The sequence below is a fragment of the Centruroides vittatus genome, unplaced genomic scaffold, assembly GCF_030686945.1.
Source record: "Centruroides vittatus isolate TY-2023 unplaced genomic scaffold, ASM3068694v2 scaffold_450, whole genome shotgun sequence".
In the NCBI taxonomy this organism is placed as follows: Eukaryota; Metazoa; Arthropoda; class Arachnida; order Scorpiones; family Buthidae; genus Centruroides; species Centruroides vittatus.
The window spans coordinates 2,904,096-2,927,501 of NW_027122709.1; the positions used below are offsets into that span (position 1 = coordinate 2,904,096).

At 36.1% G+C, this 23,406-nt stretch overlaps 5 non-coding genes and 1 pseudogene across 5 annotated transcripts; 4 read left to right on the forward strand and 2 right to left on the reverse strand.

Moving 5' to 3' along the window:
* The first annotated feature begins 9,257 nt into the window (after window positions 1–9,257).
* TRNAH-GUG (transfer RNA histidin (anticodon GUG)) lies at window positions 9,258–9,330 on the forward strand. Its single transcript has one exon. It is a non-coding gene; the product is annotated as a tRNA-His (tRNA).
* A 4,131-nt stretch (window positions 9,331–13,461) lies between these two features.
* TRNAH-GUG (transfer RNA histidin (anticodon GUG)) lies at window positions 13,462–13,533 on the forward strand. The gene has a single exon. It is a non-coding gene; the product is annotated as a tRNA-His (tRNA).
* Window positions 13,534–14,223: 690 nt separating this feature from the next.
* On the reverse strand, window positions 14,224–14,342 carry LOC136989266 (5S ribosomal RNA; annotated as a pseudogene).
* A 1,909-nt stretch (window positions 14,343–16,251) lies between these two features.
* TRNAR-ACG (transfer RNA arginine (anticodon ACG)) lies at window positions 16,252–16,324 on the forward strand. The gene has a single exon. It is a non-coding gene; the product is annotated as a tRNA-Arg (tRNA).
* Window positions 16,325–17,640: 1,316 nt separating this feature from the next.
* On the reverse strand, window positions 17,641–17,712 carry TRNAP-CGG (transfer RNA proline (anticodon CGG)). The gene has a single exon. It is a non-coding gene; the product is annotated as a tRNA-Pro (tRNA).
* Window positions 17,713–22,507: 4,795 nt separating this feature from the next.
* LOC136989265 (5S ribosomal RNA) lies at window positions 22,508–22,626 on the forward strand. The gene has a single exon (XR_010882887.1). It is a non-coding gene; the product is annotated as a 5S ribosomal RNA (ribosomal RNA).
* The last annotated feature ends 780 nt before the right edge of the window (window positions 22,627–23,406 follow it).

Sequence of the window (23,406 nt, forward strand, 5' to 3'; positions counted from 1 at the left end):
TTTATCGTTTTGTAATATGTTTCTTCGGTTGTTCAGTTGCGGCAACGCGACACTTGGCGATCTGCCTAGGGGGATGCCTTCCGGGAGATCTTTTTAAGGGTAACTGGCCCCTATTCGGGCTTTACAGAGGTGGGAAAAACCCGGAAAACTCCGCGTGACCAGCTCGTCTTGGCGAATCCACGACCCAACTCCCGGTGTTTTCGGGGAACGGAACCGCTCGGCCACCGGTAGCCCGACTCTTGTAATAAATTCTTTAGGACAATTTTTTTTCCTTATATTTGACAGATGCTCACTTAACTGACCAGGTCTATAAACACCGTTGTCGAAGTGCATTTTAAAAGATACATAAAACATTAATTGTTTCCCGTGTGTGATAACCCTTTCATTGTAATAATATTCTACGTATGCGTAATAAAATATATTTGTTTTTAAAAATCTTTTAGTACTTTTCATTATTATAAAATGGGAGAAAGCTGTTTCGAAGTTTGACAAAAAATAAAATAAAATAAATGCTAATAATTAGTAAAACCTTTATTAAGCCGGACCCCATTCGAGATACGACGAACAACACCACTATATCTGCCCACCCGTCGACCTTTAACCACTAAAATTTAACAGCATTAATTCACCTAATACACAGACCTCTCTGCCAAATTTCACAAATTTTGAACAGGACCTTTTATGCTTTAAAGTGAATGAACAAAATCGTTCTCTCCTACTCACACATACACGAATTTTTTGCATGTAGCGACGTTACAAGGTTCCATGACACGAAAAATATAAAAAAAAAAATTTGGCGGGTCATATTTTGACCATTCGGCATACTTTCACTCTTATATACAATAGATCCTGAAAAGTGAAAGTGCTGAAGTAAACTTAATTCTTTTAGATCACACTCGGTAAATTTTACTTTCTATTTTTTGTCATAGAATCGAGTTTGTTTCTCATTTCTCGGTATTTTGCTTGTCCCGGGATACGATTCATTATTTTCAAGATATACAAAATATCACGAAATCAAGTGATATGATTATTTTTAATTTTTTAAAGTAATTTAAAACGTTCCGCAACCTCCAAAATCATATTAATAATGCCGTGTAAGATATACATTAAAAATTTCCTATGAATTACGTATACATTTTCACATATGGAAAAAAGTTTGCTAGAAACTGCATACAACAAAATGCTTTGAATTGAGTTGAAAATTTGAAAAAAAAAATTGAACTTAGATCAAACTTCTAACTTAAAAGGTACAGTAGAGCGTCGATAAGTGGAACGTCGGTAAGTGGAATGGCCGGAAAGTGGAACGGCCGGAAAGTGGAACGATTTTCAGTCGGACTGTGTCGTGCTGAATCGAATGTTTTTGATACTAAATTTACTTCTAAAGTATAATTTTCATGTTTTTTATATTCTTTAATATATTTATTTTGTTTGTACAAAATGCAGAAATAATTTTTAACGATACGATAGCCTCGATGATTATTATAAAAATTTTCGTTAGGCTTAAAATCGACGAAAATTCAACACGAAGCGACACGCAACGGAGAAAAATTCAACAGGAAGCGATACGCAACGGAGAAAAATTTGAACATCGGACAGGTTAATGTATTTTTTCGTACAAAGTCGGAAACTGGAACAAATCATTAACTGGAAGGACCCCAGTCCCCAATTGGTTCCACTTATCGACGCTCTACTGTAATTTTCGTTTTTTAAATAAAACATAATACGAAATATTATTGTAAATTTTTATAAGATTTTAAAAAGCAAAGATGGTCAATTCTCCAATCACACGATGTAGTTCTAATGAAAAATCTTGCTACCAAGAATTCCCTTGCCGATTCAATCGATGTGGGTGGAATCGTTTTTAATGCATTTAAGAGAAGACGGATGTTGTGTTTTTTCAGATTGTGTTACTGCTCTCTAGTATTCTCGATCTGTCTACCTCGGCTGCTTGAATAGAAACATCGAGCTTATAGCCCGATAATTCGGCAGTCCGTTTGTCTTTAATAATCCGGTTTATGAGGAAAACTTCATACTCGCAGACTCCGTACTCGTTTGTATCCTGGCCCAATTTGCACAACTTGGCGTTACGCTGTTATAAAAGCTACCGGGCATGGTTAAAAATTAAGACAGCGTAAGCGCAATTATTACAGTTTCCGACAAATAAAGAATTTTCAGAGTCCTGCCACAAACAAGCGGAAAAATGAAAAAAAAAACTAATAAGTAGGTTTAAAATTAATGAATACAAATGTATTCTGACAGTATATGATTTAATTGTACTTTCTATTTGCAAAATGTTTTCAACCTTAACACAAAATAAGAATAAAGTGAACTTTTAAGAAATTTGCGGGATTTCCGGGGTTAATATTTATATTTCACGATTTTAGACTTTAAATCGATTAGACAGTTTGTGTTCATTTTTAAACATTTTTGGAAGCTTTCGCGAAAAAAAGAAAAAATAGTCAAAATATATATAGTTAAGCCTGTACATACATTATTAATATGGGATGCCTTCGAGATTCCCGAGAACTCGGGACGAAAAGGGATTGATGAGAATTATACACATTTAATTATGGACATGTTAGCGTTAAGATAGGATTGATTAAAGAGTTACAATAATGGAGATTTTGGATTTAGTGTTTATCCGTGTTAAGCCCGTATCTTTTTTTTTCATATTAGGCAAATCACTGTAGTTTTCGTTAAAAACGGAGATACGATATAGGTCATTCACATTATTTATTATATTGGTAATTAGAAAATGTTTTCGTTCGTGTAATGGCAAAAAATTGATTTAATTATTCAAAATTACATTTTCTCTGATCAGAAACTTTGAATCTTATAAACAAAATGTAACTTTTGTTTGTTGCGGTGTTGTACTATTTATAAACGAGTTTGTTTGGAAATTTGTAGTAGAATTTCGTGTTTTCCATAAAATTATCATTCATTTTGGGTTTATTTACATACTCTTTTATGGTCCTGTTACATCTAATTTTATAGAAAAGTTCCCGAAATTCAATTCGTTTCCGCAAATTACGAGAAAAATTCATTATAGCAATTGAATATGTGACGTCGCTGCTTAAAGACAGAAAACATCATAACGTATTTAGATTTACGTTTAGGTATTTTCCGGTATATTTTACTGTATATACCGTAAATATATACCAGGGGTGCCCAACCCGCGGCTCAATAAATGCGTAAACAAAACCGACAAATTTTTTAAATTTTATTTTTATTTATTCATTTTAACGGCATAAACTCAAAAAAGAAGTTTCGCAAAGCCGTAACCCTTTATAAATATTTTATATTTGAGTGGAAAGGAAATGTTTTCAAATACTTGGAAATGTGCGAATGAGGAAAGAATACTAAATAAAGCTAGAGTCGTAACTCAAAGGATTATAGACCCAATTCGGTGAAAGGAGAGAAAGGCCAAAAGATAAAAAGTAGTGAGAAAGGTTAAATAGATCTTCCGTTATGCAAATATTGACCCTTAATTTTCCAACCTTTTTCATTTCATCTTTTGTTTTTTCTCTCCTTTCCCCGCATTTGGGCCTATAATCTTTTGAGTTCCAACTCCAGCTTTATTTAGTATTCCTTCCAGCGTTGCAAAATTTGGCTATCTTTTTTTTAGTTTGGCGTAAAAAAAATATCATTTGGCGCATTGGATACTTCCTGGGTTACATATTTATAAATATATTAGTTGAATAAAAATGCACTTTAAAATGGTGTTTTGTCGTTTTTTATTAATTAGAGACCCAAATAAAACAAATATTTGTTTTTTTTTCAAATAAATTTTTGTTTGTCTCCTTTAAAATAAATGAATTTATCCTATTTCTAAGTAAAAATTGAAAGTGTCTGTAGAAGTAATTTTCTAAAATATCCTTTTTCGTTATAAAGTTTTAATACTTATTACTATAATCTAGACATGTTAATCCTTAAATATACAAGTATATTTAAGGATTGGGCCACAAGTATACTCCACGACTTCTTCTAATGTGGCCCAGAGAAACAAAAACGTTGGACACCCCTGATCTATACCGAGATTTATGATGTGTTCCATCTTGATGTGTCACGAATATTGATATTTCACGATGATTGCCTTTGTACGACGTTTTGCTATGTTAATACTTCTTTTGTTAAGGTACATTGTCTTTTTCTCACCATACTGAATATTTTTTCTTTTTACCATACAGCATTGCATAGCCTCTCCTGCATTACTGTTCGTCAAAACCATCATAAACCTTACCATTTTACAAAGTCGACCTTTTACCATTGTTTGATTGTATAATGTCTTAAGAGCACAGAACTAGAATAAAAATTAATTTTAAGAAAAATTTCAATATTTTAAACTGACTTGGAATATTTCAAATCAGTTTAAAATACGGAAATTTATTTCGAATTTATTAATTTATTATTTTTCTGTTTATTATCATGGCGGCTTTGCTTCATTCAAAATTTCCTGTAGTTGTAGTCTGTGTAACGTGCACTGTATTCTCATGTTGTCTTACTGTCAAATCTGCATTAACTATTCTTATGCCACAACTTTCAATAGTTTCCTATACTTTAATGTTTTTGCTGAGCTTTACTTTTTCAAGTTGGTTTCACCAATAAATGTGTTCGGGAACGGTCGATTATCCCTTACCTAAGATAGTCGGCCGCGTAACAAAACTTTAACAACACCGTCGCTGCTAGGACTTCCAGTAGGGGCGCCCCGGGCTACTAGTTTATTTATATTTAGCGTCGTTGGAATAAAGTCCACAACTACTTTATTTACAAAGAAAACATTTTTAAAATGATTTCTAACTAGATACGATGTCTTTGGTCCTATTTCAAAAGTTATTATACAGTTACGGATATAAAAGAAAAATAATGGGATGAAACTATTCAAAAGGTAGGTCTCAGCTCACGGTGGATATGCTCATGCATTAATGCGGTCCCGGTCACGGGAAACAAAATTACAAATTTACACTGCAAAAGTCTTCGGCTCGTTACTTTGATCGTCATATTTTTTGTAAATAGGGAATAAGAAGAACCCCGTTCCTGTTTACCATAAAAATAGAGCAAAGCAATCAACTATCAGTTTTTTACCCTAAAGTCGAAATTATTGATAATCGTTCATTCCTGTGAACCAGTTAACACACAACATCCGTGCTTTTCAATGAAAATATCTTTAAAAATCTTCATCCGTATAAGTTTTAGCATTTTGCAAATATCCTTGATATCTCTCTTCACAAAGTTGCGCAGAGAAGATTAAGAGTGTGTATATTCAGTATACCAGAGCCCCTTTAGCCGCCACTCGAACACATCGCGTGACGTTTCCACTTCGCAGGACGAGGACTTAAGCCGGATGCACACATGCGGCGCGGCAAGGAAAAGCGGCAGAATGACGTCACTTTTTCTCGCCGCAGAGGTCTATTTCGTGCCACTTTTCTCATGCCGCGAAAGTTGGTCGAATTCTATCTTTCGCGGCGGTCGCCGCCAAGACGCGTTTTTATCAGCCAATAACATTTCGTCTGGCAGCCACGTGAGAAAATACAATCACGTGGTGTTTTAATGGCGGAAAGTTCGACGTGGTTAACCGAGATAACTAACATCAGAATGAAGATAAAAGAATAATAAATTTAACACAAATTCTACACAAATACAGTAATCATATATTATTTAATTCAAAAAACAAAACAACCGAACCTTACTCGAAATCGTATTCTTTATCGAGAGATCTTAATCGAAGAATAAGCCTACTTGTACTGTACATCAGTTCTTTATCGATCCAACAAAATATCTCGGCAAGATTCTTGCCAATATGATATCTCTAATCCAAAATCTTCATTCGAATTTTCGACGAAATCTCCTAGCTAAATAAAACAAGCCGTACCAAACAAAATTTTTAAACACGTGGATAGCGGCAGTGTCAGTATCGTTCGCCATCTTGAATACTGAACGCATGCGCCAAAATGTAAACGGATTGCCGCTTGTGTGGTTGTGCTGCCGCGCGGCGAAGACGCGTTTGCGACACCGCTTTTCCTTGCCGCGCCGCATGTGTGCATCCTCCTTTAGACGTTGGATTTTGAAAAGCAGTGTCCGTGTTGTGACGGTGTCGTTTACGGTAACGAAGCGTGATATGTAAATGATTGGAGGCGACCAACAAACTACATAAATGGTCCGATTGTGAATGCTATCGTGTAAGGATGAGTTGTAATGAAATGACGAAATCGTAGAATCTTCGATTGGTGAAATTCGTGCTGATTGATGCATTAAATTATATATCCTTACCTGGCGCCGAGGTTTGCGGTGAATAAAATGAGGATACTTCCAGGCCTAAGCCCTGTCACTGCATTCGGACTGAAGCAGATGAATTTGTGGTACTGGTACTACCAATCCTATACTAATCAACGTCGTGTCAAGCACGTAATTGTATCAGCGAGTCTTGGATTCGAAATCCCGGGTCGTACATCGGACGAAGGGGTGCTCCCGGGCACTCGACTATTCTACGAAATCATACAAACGGAAATCTCACATCGAAACATTCTAAGCGATAGATTCCGGAATGGAAGCTTTTACAATACACGAAATCGTCTTCATTGTTTCTTTAATAATAAGTATCAAACAATTATCGAAATAATTATTACATTTTCAAGTGAATGATACGAGTTATTAATTTTGTTTTTCGTATCAAAATGACCGTATTTTTATACAGTATTTGAAAAATTCGATATTAGTTTGTCTTCGTAAGGTTTCAAATACCTGACAGTGGTTTATATAACATAATGTTTTGTCTGGTAAGCCAGATGATAGAAGAGAAATTTTTCTAAAAAGAAACGTTGCTGATACGGTTGAATATAAGGAGGGTATTAATAATATGGAGGATGAAAATAAAGCCCAAATGTGCTTAAAAGCACTCTTACATTATTTCAAAACTTTACTACTTGCGTGGTTGTGTTTCCGGATAGAGTAAAACAAAAAATAAATGTTTAAATTTTTTGTCACTAATGAATGACAAATTATGCACGAGCATTGGTGACATATTTTAGTAGCGTATCTTGATAAAGGCGCCATATTGACTAAGCTCGATCCTGCTGACGATAAATAGATATGGTAAATTGTCAAATGAGAATTAATATCGCAATGTTAAGTGGCACAAAGTCGCGTTTTGTCGAATTACAACTCCTTAAGTGCGACACTATAAGCATGTTTACTTGACCATCCCTGTTGTCTCCAATCGATTCTCTAAGTGTTCGGCGTTAATTTATTTTCTGCTCTTTGAATTACTTGAACTTTTTAAGCTAAAGATGTATTCGTGAATGTTCGTTATAGATAAAAAATGGCTTTATAGATATGCGTCGTTACTAAAGCGAATGGTATACAGGACACTACTTTCATAAATTAATAATAATAAATAAACTGCGGGTAAACAGCGCGTGTCCCACGAGAACATCACAGGTTGCTAAATAGTGTGGGATCACCGGGAGGTCGGACGGAGTCGGCCTCCTTTATCTCGGTTCACAGGTCGGTTAAGACCTGCCCACGGTCGAGGATGGCTTGTCCAGTCTGGAACTAGTAACTTGTCAGGCGAGTGGAGGAGGAGAGAGGGATCGTTGATAAGATAGAGGCGAGATTCGAATAAAGGACACCAATTAAATCAACAAACAGAATTTATTACAAAACAATAAAGAACAGTTACACCGAATAACATTGACAGAGATATTACGTACTAACATAGGAAAGTTCGAACCCGAGAGAGAGTTTACAAATAAGTGGTCGTCATACCTCAACAAGTATCGGAGTCGGATGACAGAGTCAATACAAAATCCGTAGTGGCGTAGAAATTTCGGCGTAGAGGCTTCGAGTCCGACTAGAGGCGGGAGCTACGAACGACGACCCCTTGGTTCTTGCTCCCCTCCTTTTTATTTCGTCCCCTCGTTAATTTTCTCGCCAATAAGCGAATTTTGTCTTTAGTTCCGAGTGTGACTCAGTTTCGAGTTTCGAGGGGAGGGGGAAGTACAGTCATTCCCCTAAGACGGGTCGGTTTTTGGTTTGAAATTTGGTTATTGAAGTCAAGATAAAGACGAATTTAAATTTTTATTTTGTCGGTCAATTCGAATTCTCACAATAGGTTTTATAAAAAGTCAAGCAGAATTCTTCGAAATGTGGCCCAAATTATTTTTAAAGGGCATAAAAAGTAGTAGGTTGTCCAAAGATAGTAAGTAGCCTACAAATATCTCAATCCGCTACTTGTCGAGATTGTAGCCCAATCTCGTAATCCCGAAACTCAACTACATTTTATGAGATAAGAAAAAAAGGGATAGTCCACGTGTAAGGTGTATGAAGGCAAAGCCATATTAACCAGATTAGAGTTATTCTCGGTCTATTGTTCTCTTACAGCCTGAAGGCGCTTCGATCTAAACGAACAAGATGACGTACGCCTATCACAATTTAAATAGAATTTTCGCTTTGAATTTCAAAATAGCCCTATTGGAGCTAAACTAATTCCTTAATATGTAAATTTTTATATCTCCGGCCGGGACAAAAGTACAGTTATGAATTAATGGGATTTCGAACTATCTGAGTTCGAATTAACGAGGATTTCCTGTATTACAAAACTGCTTCCTCTTCTCCGTGGATCCGATTAGGTCAGAATGATTGAGTATTATCTTCGTGATTTTAGAAACGGAAAATTTTATCTTAGAATTCATTTCCACGTTTTCAACGTTGCAAAAACCGATATTCGGATAATTTATAAACAGAATCATTTTAAGAAGCCCGCCTTTTAAGAATTCAAAGCATTAATTACAAGTTCTAATCATTCTTAATTTCAAATTATTAGTAATACTCGTAATAACATTCCGCAGATTAATAGCGGAATAATGTACCGAAATGATCAATCTCCCCACATAACAAAATATAGGCTGTGTGCGATAACAATTATATTAGATTCAATTTACAAAATGACAGAATTTGATTTTAACCAGTGTCACCAGCAATAAAAAGCACGCGTGCCATATTTATTATTAAACATTCGTTGGATACAATTAAAATTGAATTAAATCGGCAATGAAGGAAGAATGTTTGAGAATACAGAGAACATTAAATGCATTGTTATAGAATTATTGGCGGTAAATTTAAACGTGCTTAAATGATATTTCCAGTTTGATTACTCTTTACATTGAACTTATACTTTTATAGTTTTTTGGCTCTAGCCGTTACACTCGAGTGACTTCAGATATTTATAGGGAATAAGAAGGGTCTAGAGACGTGTCGGAGTTGCCGTGATCGTCTAGTGGTTAGGACATTGCGTTGTGGCCCGCAATAACCCAGGTTCGAATCCTGGTCACGGCACTTTTTTTTCTTTTCTAAATTAATAATAGTAATTTATTAATTTAAATGGTGTTTTATATATATGTATATATATATATATATATACACATTGTACATCTAATTTTTTTTTACATGGACACAAACTATACATTCCTAAAAAGTCCTTGTAATAAAATACTGTCGGTATGGATAATGGAAGATTGACCTTTAAACCCAGTAGAAATAATAAGATAAAAAGTTAATCTAAGGGAAGTGATAAAATGAATAGTGTTGTACTTTGTTTAATCATAAAGACACGTATATTTATAGTATAATAGCTTGTTACACCCGGGTTTCTAAAAATACCAGTCGCCGTTGTTGTTACAACCGTCGTTATTAATCGTAAATTTCAAAGATGTCTAAAAATTAATTTTAAGAACATTTTCACAATGCCTTTAAACTACGCGGGAAGTATCTCCTCGTAAATGGCAAGGTTTATAGAAAAACTCGCAAAGAATGCCCAGTGTTGTTGCCCAGAAACTCGGAGAGGAGGTTGAGTCGACTTCGTTATACGAGTGTTTCCCGCAGGGTGACAGAGAGTAACTATGCAAAATTTGTTCCGATCGCTCAAAAGGTTTGGAGTTTGAGGATAGGGGAAGAAATCAGAGCGAGAGAAGATTCGCAGTTTTATGGTAGTCCATCCTTCACGTAGGTACCCTATAAGAGTATAAGAGATAAGATAAGAGAGTAAATCTGCGGGAATTTGATTCAGATCGGTCAATGAGGTTTGGGAGTTTGTAGGGAAGATGAAATCAGCAGGAAGAAGTGAGAGTCCGGGTTATAAGGTAGCTTACGTATATCAGAAATTAATACGCTTTTCAATGATCCTTTGGCGTGTATTTCGCGACAATTGCGACTTCTTTTTTAGTCATTTTATCGTCCACAAGGCTCATTCGGATAAGATTTAAGATGCGAAAGACACTATTGAGACCTTAACAGAACTGCGAGCATGCCCATAGGAGCAAAAAGTTCAAAAGAACCATATCATCTATATTTACCCTTCGCTAGATGTCCTTCCCCGAAATTAGCCTACTTCCGGGCTCTATAGGTAGTCACGCTGCGCACTCCGCTAAGTCCTATAGCATGTTTAATACGTATCCCAGTACGATGGTCAGACATTCTAACGATATTTATCAGTAAAAAGAAAAGTCCGACACGCGACCCTTCGCGAGATATTCGCCTCCAAATATGGAACTCCAACGGAGACAGTTCCGGTCGCCATCTTGCCTGCGGACGTCGCGTTTGCAAGCAAGTTATGTTTGAGGCAGGACGACCAGTGCGTTAAACATAAATAATAAATGCATTAACTTCTACTGACAAAAGTTTTACGTTAAACCAGTACGACTACCTATTCTCCATGCTCGGCGCCGGTCAAGGCAGCGATTGCGATATTCGCTTTCGCTCGCATTTCAGCGGCCGCGTGGAGGAGTGCCCCACCCTAAAATTCTATAATATCAAGTTTAAAATATGATAATAAAATAAAGATAATAGGTAAGATAGATAAGTTTAAAAAACCAACCAGGTGGCGACGGGGATTAACCTTGAACGGAACAATCAAATACGGCGGTAAAAACGCGTTTTTGTGCATTTTCCTTTTTAAATATAAATATAGTATATAGCCTACGTCCATCTGAAAGGAATAAGCTTTCAAATATCGAAAAAAATTCAAAAATCAGTTCGGTAGATTCCGAGATTACCGCTAGCAAACAAACAAAACACACTCCCTTTATACATGTTACAGTCAAAACCCGTTTTTAGTTAAAACGCGTTTTAACTAGTTGAAACTAGTTTATACTGGATGTCATTGTTAAAACTAGTTTTAACTCTAATTCATTTTTGACTAGCAGTAAATTCTAGTTTTAACTAGACAAAACGGGTTTTAACAAAGACATCCAGTATCAACTAGTTTCAACTAGTTAAAACGCGTTCTAACTAAAAACTGGATTTGACTGCAACATATAGAGTGATTCGAGGTAAGATGGTAAGCGGGGAAGATGCCTACTTTTTGATATTTTCAAACGGTGACGTCAGATATTGTCACGTGTTTGTATGATGAATCGTTGGGCCAATATTAAGTGCGGAAAGCTGTAGTTGGCTACCGTTACCTCATTTTCTACATCCGAGAAGAATAAAAGCGAGATAACAACGAAGTTTTTGTTGCGAAATGTTTCTAGAATCGTTTTAAAACTAAAAGTTAAAATAGAATTTATTAAAAATTGCGAAAAACAATTAATGTGTGATGAGTTAAGGTTTTAAAGTTTCCATTGTGAGCTACCTCCGATCCCGATCGGACACGCTGGAACACGTGACTTCACTAGGCATCTTACTCCGTCTAATGGAAAAGATGTCACACTTTTCTTGGAATAACATGCCTATTTTTTGTTAATTGAATTCCAATATGCCTATTTTTAATAAATTTTTGTTTTCTCGTTTTATTGCAAGATACGCATAGAAATTATATAAGGACTTTTCAAAAAGGTTTTTGGACTGAAAAAAGCTTTCAGCTAGCTATAGAGCGCGTTAGAACGGGCGGAAACTTAACAATACTTATACTGCGCTGTTATACTTACTACGAAGTACTTTGTACTACATATGCAATAAATTAAATTTGGTTAAGATATTCAAAAATTAATTTCATGCAATTATATTTGGTATCTTACCCTAATGGCATTTGGCATCTCACCCGGATACTTGGGGTGAGATGCCTAAAATGCCAGACAGTGAAAAAGTCGTCATTGCAAACACAATACACAATTATTTTTCATATACTCCAAACTTTTATTTGAAAAACATGCTCAAGAATATGATATTTTCGTTAGAGGCCTCCAAATTATCGCTATAATTTCCTTCATAAGCAAAATGTTAGGCATCTTCCCCGAATCACTATACATAACTCTATTTATTCCCCCCCACATATTTATGTAGCTAAAATTAGTTTTAACTAATTTAAAAGTTAAAACTAGTTTTATCTAAAATCAAAACATGTACAGCAGTAAATTAGCAGTAAATTTAACTAGACAAAACCCGTTTTGTCTAGTTAAAACTAGAATTTACTGCTAGTCAAAAATGAATTTGAGTTAAAACTAGTTTTAACTAGACAAAACGGGTTTTAACAAAGACATCCAGTATAAACTAGTTTCAACTAGTTAAAACGCGTTCTAACTAAAAACGGGTTTTGACTGTAACATATATAAGTATAGATAGAAATAATTAGAATTAGTCTGGTTTATTCGGTTACGGCAACGCGAAAAGTGAGCAATCTGCCGAGGGCGATGCCTCCCGGAAGGACTTTTATAGAAAACTGGTCCCTATTTAGGTATTACTAACGTGAAAAAATCCGAAAAACTGCGCGTGGCCAGCCCGTTGGCCAGGTGTGAACCCAACGACCAACTACCATCGCTACCAGTGGTTTTATCTATTCTTTCTACATTTTGGATTATAGTGATTGTAAGAGCGCTCATGACAAAGCCACATTAGTGGAGAAATAGCATCATGCAGCAGCTAAAACCACGGAAGAGCTGTGCCTGGTGAAAATTCACTTGCAGACCATTCGTAAAGAAAACGAACAATTATTTATTGTGACATCATCACAATGCCGCGTTGCAATTTTTAAGAATATTTTAGATTTATTTCGTTTGAAATATATGCTCTCAACCTCAAATCAGTAGTGACTTGTCCCTGTATATCATACTTTCCCTTTAATAGTGTCGTGTCGGTCATCTATCTGACACTTTTTTGGGGGGGATATTTGAATTGAAATAACGTGACTTTCGATTTGCTTCGGAACTTCCTATGTAGTTAGTTAATCGGGGATTCCTGCCTCAGATTTCCATATCTGGTTTAATCTTTCGTCTACCTTACTCCGTTCTCGAGATTAAGAAAAGACAGTGGGAATTTATAGGTGTACAATTTTCTGAAATTGCAGCCCAAAATAAATTATTTGATATATTAATACCACAAGGAGATGCTAAAATGTTAAAATGTGATTAATTCGATATCTGTAGTATTCTGCGAACTACGTTAAACTACTTTTCGTATTTTTTCATTCTGTTACACTCGAGTGACTTCAGATATTTATAGGTAATAAGAAGAGTCTAGAGACGTGTCGGAGTTGCCGTGATCGTCTAGTGGTTAGGACATTGCGTTGTGGCCGCAATAACCCAGGTTCGAATCCTGGTCACGGCACTTTTTTTAAGCAATTAATAACGGCGAATTCTTTAAAGTCCTTTTTAAATGCGGTTTGTATTATTTATATCGTTTGATAATAGTTTTTAAACGTTTTTAAGCTACATTTTTGTTTCTATTTGCAAATAAAAAAGATTTTAGTCGAGTATTTTTTTCAACGACAATAAAAATGTTAATGAAAACATTGATGTTTCAAAAATTCTCATTATAGGAAATCCTCATTAATTCGAAATTCAAGGGATGAAATAATTGCGACTTCGAATTATCCTAAATTTATATATTTCTATGCAATATTCCAATTGCCACCTAACCCATTCATTTTTTTAAGTGTCTGCTGGATCTATTCCTCTACTTATTATAAACGACTACGGAAATCGGAGCTTAAATAGATTAATATGTGATTAATACAGTGGGTATTAATATTCGTGTGGTAAGCCGAATCGTTTAACACATGAAAATGTACGTGTTCCTGCGCCAGATAGCGCGAGTCGGACTAATCTAGTTTTTCGCGCTTACAAAGCGTTGTGTGTCGCGGTCACAAAACTACAATGCGACCGCTTCGGCATTCTACAACGACTCATAGTTGTTTAAAATGAACCGCGCCCGGTCATGACAATTGCAAGAAAAAAATAAGAGAACAGAATGCTCATTTCGGCATTAGATAAGACAGAAAACGGAGCAAAACAGAAGTGGCAACAGCACCCGGTGTTTCCAAGTCGTCTCCGTCCGAAGTACTATCCGGGCCCGACGCTGCTTCACATCGGTGATCGGACGAGAACCGGTACTTTCAGCGTGGTATGGCCGTTGCCGGTTACCGATTCTCTTATCGCGCCTATTCGTGCGTTTCATTCCATTGGCCATTCGATATTTTGCAAGCGTCAAAGCAGTCGGTCAAACGGATTATGATCAGAGAGCTTATCCACTGGCCCGTTAAAAGCAACGACGATGGCATTGTATTATATGCCTTTTCACCAGACCCCAAACCTCTCCTGTAAATCCCACTTCACTGCACATCGCTCTTAACTTTCGCAGTCGCGCCATCACGGACACCCGACGACTACCGATCTAAACTTGCTCTTCCAGTCATATCTGACTTCATAAGTGCGTTTCACTTAACAGCGTACCTTACCCTCATTAGCCAGTCTACGATAATTTACCGAAACCAACAATTCAGAATGCCGAAATGCAGCCAGCAACCACCGGCGAGTCGGGCGTGAGAAATTCGAAACCGTAACGCGTAATTATCTAATCGCGTCATATTTTATTGGCAAATATGTAAAAACAAAATTCATACAGATCCAAATGAGAACAAAGATTAAAAGAAAAAAAATTATGCTTAGGTACCCGTTCTACGGATGTGGTGTAGACAGGTGAAAAGGATCATAAAAAAGACCAAAGGATTATTCTCAAGCATTTCTTCCTGCACTTGTAATTCCTGTAATGTTGGCCATAGACTCTGTCTTTTGTATGTTATCCAATTGAAAAGGTCAGTAATGACGAAATGCATTCCGGAAAGAGTTAATTAAATACTATAAGCTCGGTTCATTAGTTCTAATTAAGTAACTTATGGTTTCTGTATCTTAGTAATACAGACAAGAAGCTTTTTAATATACTGTAATTTGCAAAGATTTTTAAAACCGGTTCGTCCTGCTGCAGGAGGCCTTTCTTCTTGCTACGAAATCGAAAACGATTGAATTGACCAACCGCCGACATCTACCCAATCTCGTTCCGAATATGCAGAAAGAAAATTTATAAAACAATAAATTCCGAAACATTTCGTCTAATTTTGAACTCGAATATACAAAAATCAATATTGTTATAAACCTTTAAAGAAATTATTATACATTGGGGAAACTTTTCGTTTAATCTCTGGCAGAATTTGCTATGAAACTATAACCTAATAAAAGAAATTATCTCTACAAGCTCATATTTATTTGAGAGACTTTTACAAAGCATACCTTAAAATCTCAATGAGGCTTAATCCACTGCTGTTATTTTAAAGAAAGTAATATTAGCATTCAAGAACTTATCATTCGTATTTATGAAATCGAATTGGTATAAACTGATGAAAATTTTAGTAAACTTGCTGATATGAAGCGGACATAGAAATGAATAGGCCTTAAACTTTAACCTGTCGAAATTAGGTTCAAATCTATCTCTAAAACTCTTTCTCCGTCGTTGACACGAAGTTGTATAAATATAAAGCGATCTGCAAACATATCCAAAAGTCGAAATATTTACATTTAATTAAATTTTGGACGGACAACTTTCGATTTAAAGTTTCTATAAATTTCTCGAACGAATTTCTTACTTGGATAAATAGGAACAAAATTAGAAAAAGTCCCTTACCTCGAAGGTCGATAATCGCCAGAGTCAAAAACATCGCATTCGAAGATCTTTGCAAAAATCGCAACAAAAAGAGCAAAACAATAAAATTGCAATTGTTGACTTTCTTTGTTACGTGCTAATTCAAGAGGATAAGAAATTTCAAGAATTGATTTGTATTCAATTCTTTTTAGAATATGATAACTAACCTGACGTGTGTGTATAATCATTATTCAACGAACGTGGAGGTCACGTGATTTGCCCATAACATAAGTAGAACTGCTTAATTTGCTGTACGACCAAAGGGTCAGTCGTTTCGATAATTTCGATAAGGCATCGCGTGCGCTTAAATTGAGAGTGTAAGAGACGTAGTGAGGGAGGCCGCGAGCGAGCGGGCCAGTGGCGCAACGGATAACGCGTCTGAGTACGGATCAGAAGATTCCAGGTTCGAATCCTGGCTGGCTCGTCTGTCTAACGTTTTCTTGTTTTCCCACGATTGTTTTAAACGTCGCGTAGGTTTTTAAATATATATATATAAATTTTTCGGCGTCAGAATTTACACGAGGCGCTGAAAAGAATCGAATCTACCCTCCGAAAATGTCGTGGTTGACTAAAGAATAAGAAAACGTCGTTCGAAACGAATATTAAGTTGCGACTTCCGGTGTAACTGCTGGCTGGGAAGAATCCGAATCCATGCACTGTTCTTCTGTTCGGAAGCAAAGCAATTGGAATGAAACCGGTAGGTGAATTAAGAATCAATAATAATACTGATCTTTTTACTGCATTCTGTCGAATTACGAAATTACTGCGTGCAATGTGTTCGTAAGTAAAAGTAATGCAGAATACATCAAAATATAATTTTCATAAAGCCTCTCTCCGTTTCATTACGCAGATTTCGTTGTTCATAAATCTATGTATATTCTTCCATGTCATATGCTACAGACATCATGTAATTTGCTTCCAACTTTATCTACTCAACAGTAATTTGTTTAAATTTTTAAAAAATGCTTTGAATTATGCTCATTATTTCAATTTCGTTCGTACTTCTAGCTCAGTTATAGACTTCATCGTTGTAGTCCACACCCATTTTCTTTCATCTGAACCAACTCTATTGTAGGGTTTGGAATCGCTAGGCGAGCGATTTCCGCCCTGGTTTATTATAACGAACTTTCATAACGGAAAGCCGTTAGAAACTTCCGTGGGAAGAACCGTTAAGTTTCAAATCGACGACAGACAGACAGACGATTGGGCGGCGGAAGTGACCGTTGGCGGCCGTTGTGGGAACATTCGAATTTGATTGGAGAGGGTTCGAACGCCGGACACTATTTAAGCAGTAGTTTCGGCGGGAACGGGAACTCGTGTCGTGAGTTCGTATCGGGAAGATCGGATCGGATCGGATCGAAGGGAGATCGTCGTTATCGAAGTGCTAACTAACTCTCTCGTCGGACGTTACTGAAGTCTGAGTAAAGTAATCGCCAGTGGTTTTAGTACGAACTTGTTCCTGACTCGAAGGTTTTGTAATTACCAGTCTGTTTGATCGTAAGGAGTTCTTTCGACGAATTTGTACGGGAATAGTCGGTTGTCGTTGGATTAGTGTTTGTGCATATTTAATTGTGACTCTAATCTGTATTATTTCGTACATTTATATTGTAAATATAAACTTTGTGTTTCGTCAAACCGACTGAGTGGTTATTTTGAACATTACTTCTATTAATATAGGATTTATGTCATCTAACCACACAATCCTGTGAATTCTGTGCATTGCAGACATCAAAAAGCTAAGGGCTCGTCCGGGAATTGAACCCGGGACCTCTCGCACCCGAAGCGAGAATCATACCGCTAGACCAACGAGCCACCTGTCACTAGTGCGATTATTCGCGACTCACATATCGTGCGATTTCTCTTTGCGCTTGCACTTAATAATAAAACTATTAATTATGAATCTTATTGTCCCATAGGGACTAAAAGAATGTATTTTTTTTTTTTTTTTTTTTTTAACTCTTTCCGCCCTGTGGGCACCAAGAGGGCCTCTTTTTAGTAGGCCCATTATGGGTTCGGCCAGGCCCACAATGGGGCGACCGGGTGGTGAGGGACGGGGCCCGACATATCCGAACGGACCACCCCCCGAAAAATTCCTGGGGATTATTCGACCCGTTCGGATTCGATCCCGGGTCCCCCAGAGCGGTGGGCTGCCACCTTTACCGCTCGGCCGTCCGGCCGTCTGTCCCATAGGGACTAGAAAGAATGTATTTATCATTGAATTAAGGAAGATTTTGAATAGAACAACTTTACAAGAAAATATAGATATAGAAATAAAACAAATTTTTAAAAAATTCTTGTTAAATGATTACCCGAAGTATACTCTTTGTAAGTGGTACAACTCTTATTTCAATTATAGATTTAATGTTAAAAATGAGATTAAAAAATATTTCTTATATAAAATTTCCTTATGTTACTAATATGTTTGAAAAATATGAACCGATCTTTAAAGAATTTTCTATATGCATAGTTGCGAATCAAAAAAGTAAGATGTCAAATGTCATCAGCATCATAAATAGTGAAGATACAAATACGCCCAGAGATCAATTTAAGATTGCGGGTGTTGTATACAGAATGCCATGTACTTGTCGAAATCCAAATTATTACATTGGAGAAAGTGGAAGAAGGCTGCAGTTGAGGATAAAGGCGGCTATCGGATTAAGAAAGACGGAATCGGCGTGGTTCTTGCATTCTAGTGAATTTCATTGTAACATAAATAGGAAAAATACTAAAATATCATATAAAATATAAAATTGTATTGAAAGAAGAATTGTTGAACATTTTTGCATCACCGCGTGTACTTAATTTAAATACCGGGACGAACGTTGATGCATGCTGGGAAAAGTTACTGAATATAAAACAAGAACAGCGATTACTAACTTGATGTATCCACTGATGAGGCCTACTAGAGAGGCGAAATGCAATTGGAGTATATCATTTATAGAATAATAGCATTGGTAATAATGAAAGTTTAATTTGTTTGCCTTTTTTGACTTGTACTGTCCTCCAAGTCGGAAGTGGATCGAGTATTTTTCGCTTGTTTTTAACTGAGAATAATTTTTATTTTTAGTGGTTACAAATTTGAGCTTTTGTTATTCTGGGCGACATTTCGAATGAAAATCATTTGTTTGGATGCAATTTTTTCCTAGGAAGCGATAAAGGTAAGAGATGGGACCCACCAGCCAAGTTTCACCTATCGACCCGCAAGTTTCGCCGGCTCCTCACTGACAAGGAGAAAGGCTTAAGTTTAAAATTTGAGCTCTCTAGACCCAATAGTGTTTTTCTCCAGGAGCGTCTGCATTGCCAAATGAATAAGTAAAAAAAAAATAATAAAAACAAAAATAATACAGCCTTTATGGACACTTTTGCACTTTTTAATTGCTCATATTTCGACGACCCCTTTATAGAAAAACCTGAAATTTTGCACGCTACCCAAGAAAACAAGTATCTTCGGAACGATATTCACGTTTACTACGGACGTTCGAAAGACTGAGAAATCGACCCCCGACAATCGGCAACTCTGATTCCCGTATATGTAGTCAGTCGGTGAATTTTCCACTTGGCGCTGCGTGACTGCCGTGACTCTCGATACTGCAGAACGGCATTTTTCATGAATTCAGCGCTGTGAAAGCAGGAGAGTAGTTTTGTTGGTGAATTTCCGAACACCTATCATACTGTCATACTGATTTTAATCACTTTATCGCGTTTTATCGTCTGTTTCTATATTAAAAACGTTTTTCTATATTGATGGAAATAAATATCAAGAAAAGTAAAAAGTTTTAATGAATCTAAAAGTGTGCAATTTTAATATCTATCGAATCTTTAAAAATTAAATTTCATCTTAAACTTTTTGTTTTATGCAGTTAATCGATTTTGCAAGTGAGCGGCTCATAGAGAAATCAGCTTCTACAAATTACACAATTCTGTCCATTGCCATAACACAAAACATTTGTGAAAATGACAAAACGCGCTGACGAGTAACCTCGAATTATTTCGTTTAATTAAACTTTAGACTTTAACGGTGCAAATTTCATATGGGATATGATGCGTATATGAACTATAGCTGGAAAATACCAATGTAATGTATTTATTAATTTCCGTTTTGCTTTAACAATTCCATTAGATTTGGGCTTAACGAAAATTAATTAAGAGTGAAAAGTATGTCCCAAAATAAGAGGAAAGACTCCTTTCTTCGTCTCTGTGAAGAAACCGCGCGACGATCGATTAATTCTTATGCAAATAGAGATTTGTCATTGACTCTAATTGTCATATTCGGCCTAACAATCTTCCCAAAATACCTAAATTTAGAAACTTACCGACAGAATGGCAGAAAACGAAGCAAAATTCAAAAAAACACTCGAAACGAGCAAATTTTTATCGCACCAACTGAAAATCCAACCGTTGGCAATAACGACAATCCACCGCTCGCAACAATAAAACTCTGACAATTTGTTATGACAGAGTTTTATTGTTGCGTTGCCAGGAGATTTAATATTAAAAGTTTGGCCGAATCGCGTGATTTGCGCGGACCTTTCCTCGAATATAGTCGTACATTACTGTTAGCGTCAATATGCAGGCAAAAACCTAATATTCTCGTATGAAGATGAATAAAAATTGCGATTTTATCATGACCCTTACAACCGAAAAAAGAGTAAACTTCGAGTATAGTAACCCCAATTTCATCTAGCTTTGTAATTTAGTTAATTAGGAGCTTTAAGCAATTTTCGCTTTGCTGGGAACACTCGTATACCTCAGCTATTCATTATTGTTGTTTGGCTCTTTGTATAAGTTATCCAATTTTAGTTTTACTGTACTAAGCTACAATAAAATAGGCATAGAAAATTGAAATGAAATGCCAAACGAAAAGCCTGACGTCAACAAAAATAGCTGCCATAGTTCCGTTCATTAAACGGTGTAATCCAACTCGCAGACCGACGTACGGATTTTAGCTGGTAAAAATCACAATTGTGCTGAAAAACGTCTTTGAAAATTTTGGGGTTCCAGTCGTCTGCAAACTTTTTCGACAGTCGACCCCTTTCAACCCTCCATGGACACCCGCCACTTTACTGTTAAGCTACGTAATCATAACAGGACTAGCAAACAAGATTCTTATTGGGCTGAAATCAGAAAAAAACTGTACTGTCGGTCTTTTTCTTATCTCAAGAATGGAGTTGGATTGATGAAAGACGAGACCCGATATGGGCAGCAAGAGAGCCCGACTATATACTAACTGTGTCCGATGCAAACCGGAAGTCGCGTTATTTCAATTGAAAAATTTTCCCCCTAAAGGAGTTAGCTAGATCAGTGATTCTCAAAGTGGGGGTCGTGAAAAATATTTGGGGGGTCGCTGAAAAATTGATGCCAGATCAATTTTTTTCAAATATTTTATAAATTTACTATGGATTCATGTTTAGAAGTAATAGAAATAAAAAATATATAAAATAATTTTTACTTAAATATATTGCACATATAAACAATAAAAACAATATAAATATTTAAATACGAGCCTAAATATAATATTCATAAATTTATGCGCTATTAGGGAATCCCCGAGTGCCACTCTCCGCCTAAACTGTAATAGAATAACATTGTCATTTGGAACGGTGTTCGCTGGCAGCATTGCGTCTGTAGGCAAGTCGAGTTAGAAATACAGTAGAGCGTCGTTATCCGAAAATCGATCAACCGAAAGCGTTTCAGTCGGCAAATTTTAATTTCCGCTAATGCTGTGGCGCTGCAATATTTGGCTATGTCTTGGGATGCTCCGATATTATTTTAGTTTATATGCGTTTTTAGCTGGCAGCACTGGCGCGACCATGAGAGGGTACTTAAAGACGCGGCAGTATTTGAATGAGACTTTTTTCCCATCGTGAGTGGTAAGGTTTGCTTGTTTTTCTGAGGACTGTGTTGTGCTGAATCGGAACGTTTTGAGACTAGACTAACTTCCGAAATATAATGTTTTTTGTTTTTATATTTTTCAATATATTTATTTTGTTTGTGAAAAATAAAGATATAATTTTTAAAAAATTTCATTAGCCTTAACATTGAAAAAAATTCAACGCAAAGCGACATGCAACAGAGAGATATTTCAACATGGAATAGATTAATTACACAAAAGAAATTAACTCCTCCTGAATTTAAATTAACCCCTCCCTCCGGGATGTTTTTCTACACATACTCATTCTTTGGGATCCTTTCAAATTTTTAAGTGCAAAAGGGGGTCGCGGACCAAAAAGTTTGAGAAACACTGAGCTAGATGACTCTATCGTTAAAGGTAAAGTATGATGTACAGGGGCTGATTTGAAGAAGAGAGCATATATTTTAAATGAAATAAACGAAAAATTGCAAGCCGGCATTGCGACAATAAAAAAATTGCGGGTGTGATCTTTCGATTGTTTATTATTTATAATATTACATATATCTAGACAAACGCGTTATAATAAGTCTTATTAAATTAGTAAAATTGTCAATCTTTAATAAACTTTTTTTCCATGGATCCCGGTTTAAAGTGTATTTAGCGTGGAACGCGATGGGAGGGAGGGCGAAAAGCGACATTGGAGGCGCGAATTGGCATACGAATATGCATGTGATGCTGCGAAGGGCATTTGTCTTCGACAGTGGCCATACCACGCTGAAAATACCGGTTCTCGTCCGATCACCGAAGTCAAGCAGCGTCGGGCCCGGTCAGTACTTGGGACGCAGACGACCTGGGAATACCGGGTGCTGCTGTCACTATTTTTTGTCTTTCATTCTTACACCTATCTCTTTTTTATCGTCTAACAAAATTTATTACTTGGCGCAGTAATTTTTCTTTAATCAAGCAAACATTTCTTTTCTATACCCTGTACAGTACATTGCTTTAAAAGTTTTCAGTGTGACAATTACAAAGACACACTGGGCGTTTAAATGCCTTTATCACGTGTAAAACAACATACTACAGCTATCGTCAAAATCAAGCAACAGCCTCTCTTATTTATATTTATATTTACTAAAAATTCAAATGTGAAATACTATAATAATGTGGGTTTATAATTAAATAGAATTTGTATATACTAAGCAGATAGGAAGAGAGCGACGGTGGCGAAAAGTTTGCTTTGCTGAATACGAAATAAAACTTATGGAATTTGTATTTAATAATAATTATTTTAAAATTTCCACAGAGTACTATGGACAGAAAAAGGTATTGCCGTGGGATCGGTCATCGGACCAAGATTAGCTGATATTTACATGATTACAATAGATGAAAGAATTTCCAAGTTAACAGGTATTGAATATTATGCAAGATATGTAGACGATATGATAATAGTATTTGATTCTCAAACAGTTTCATCTAAAGACATTGAAGACTAAGCGAATAGACTATGCCATCGTTACGATTAAAAATATTTCGTTGTTTACGTTACGCGATGTGTCGCTAATTAAATTTCTATAAGAAGTATCGATATAAAAATAAAATATCCTTTGATTTCTAGGAAACTTTCTATTTCAAGATGGCGGCGTCCATTAAAAATG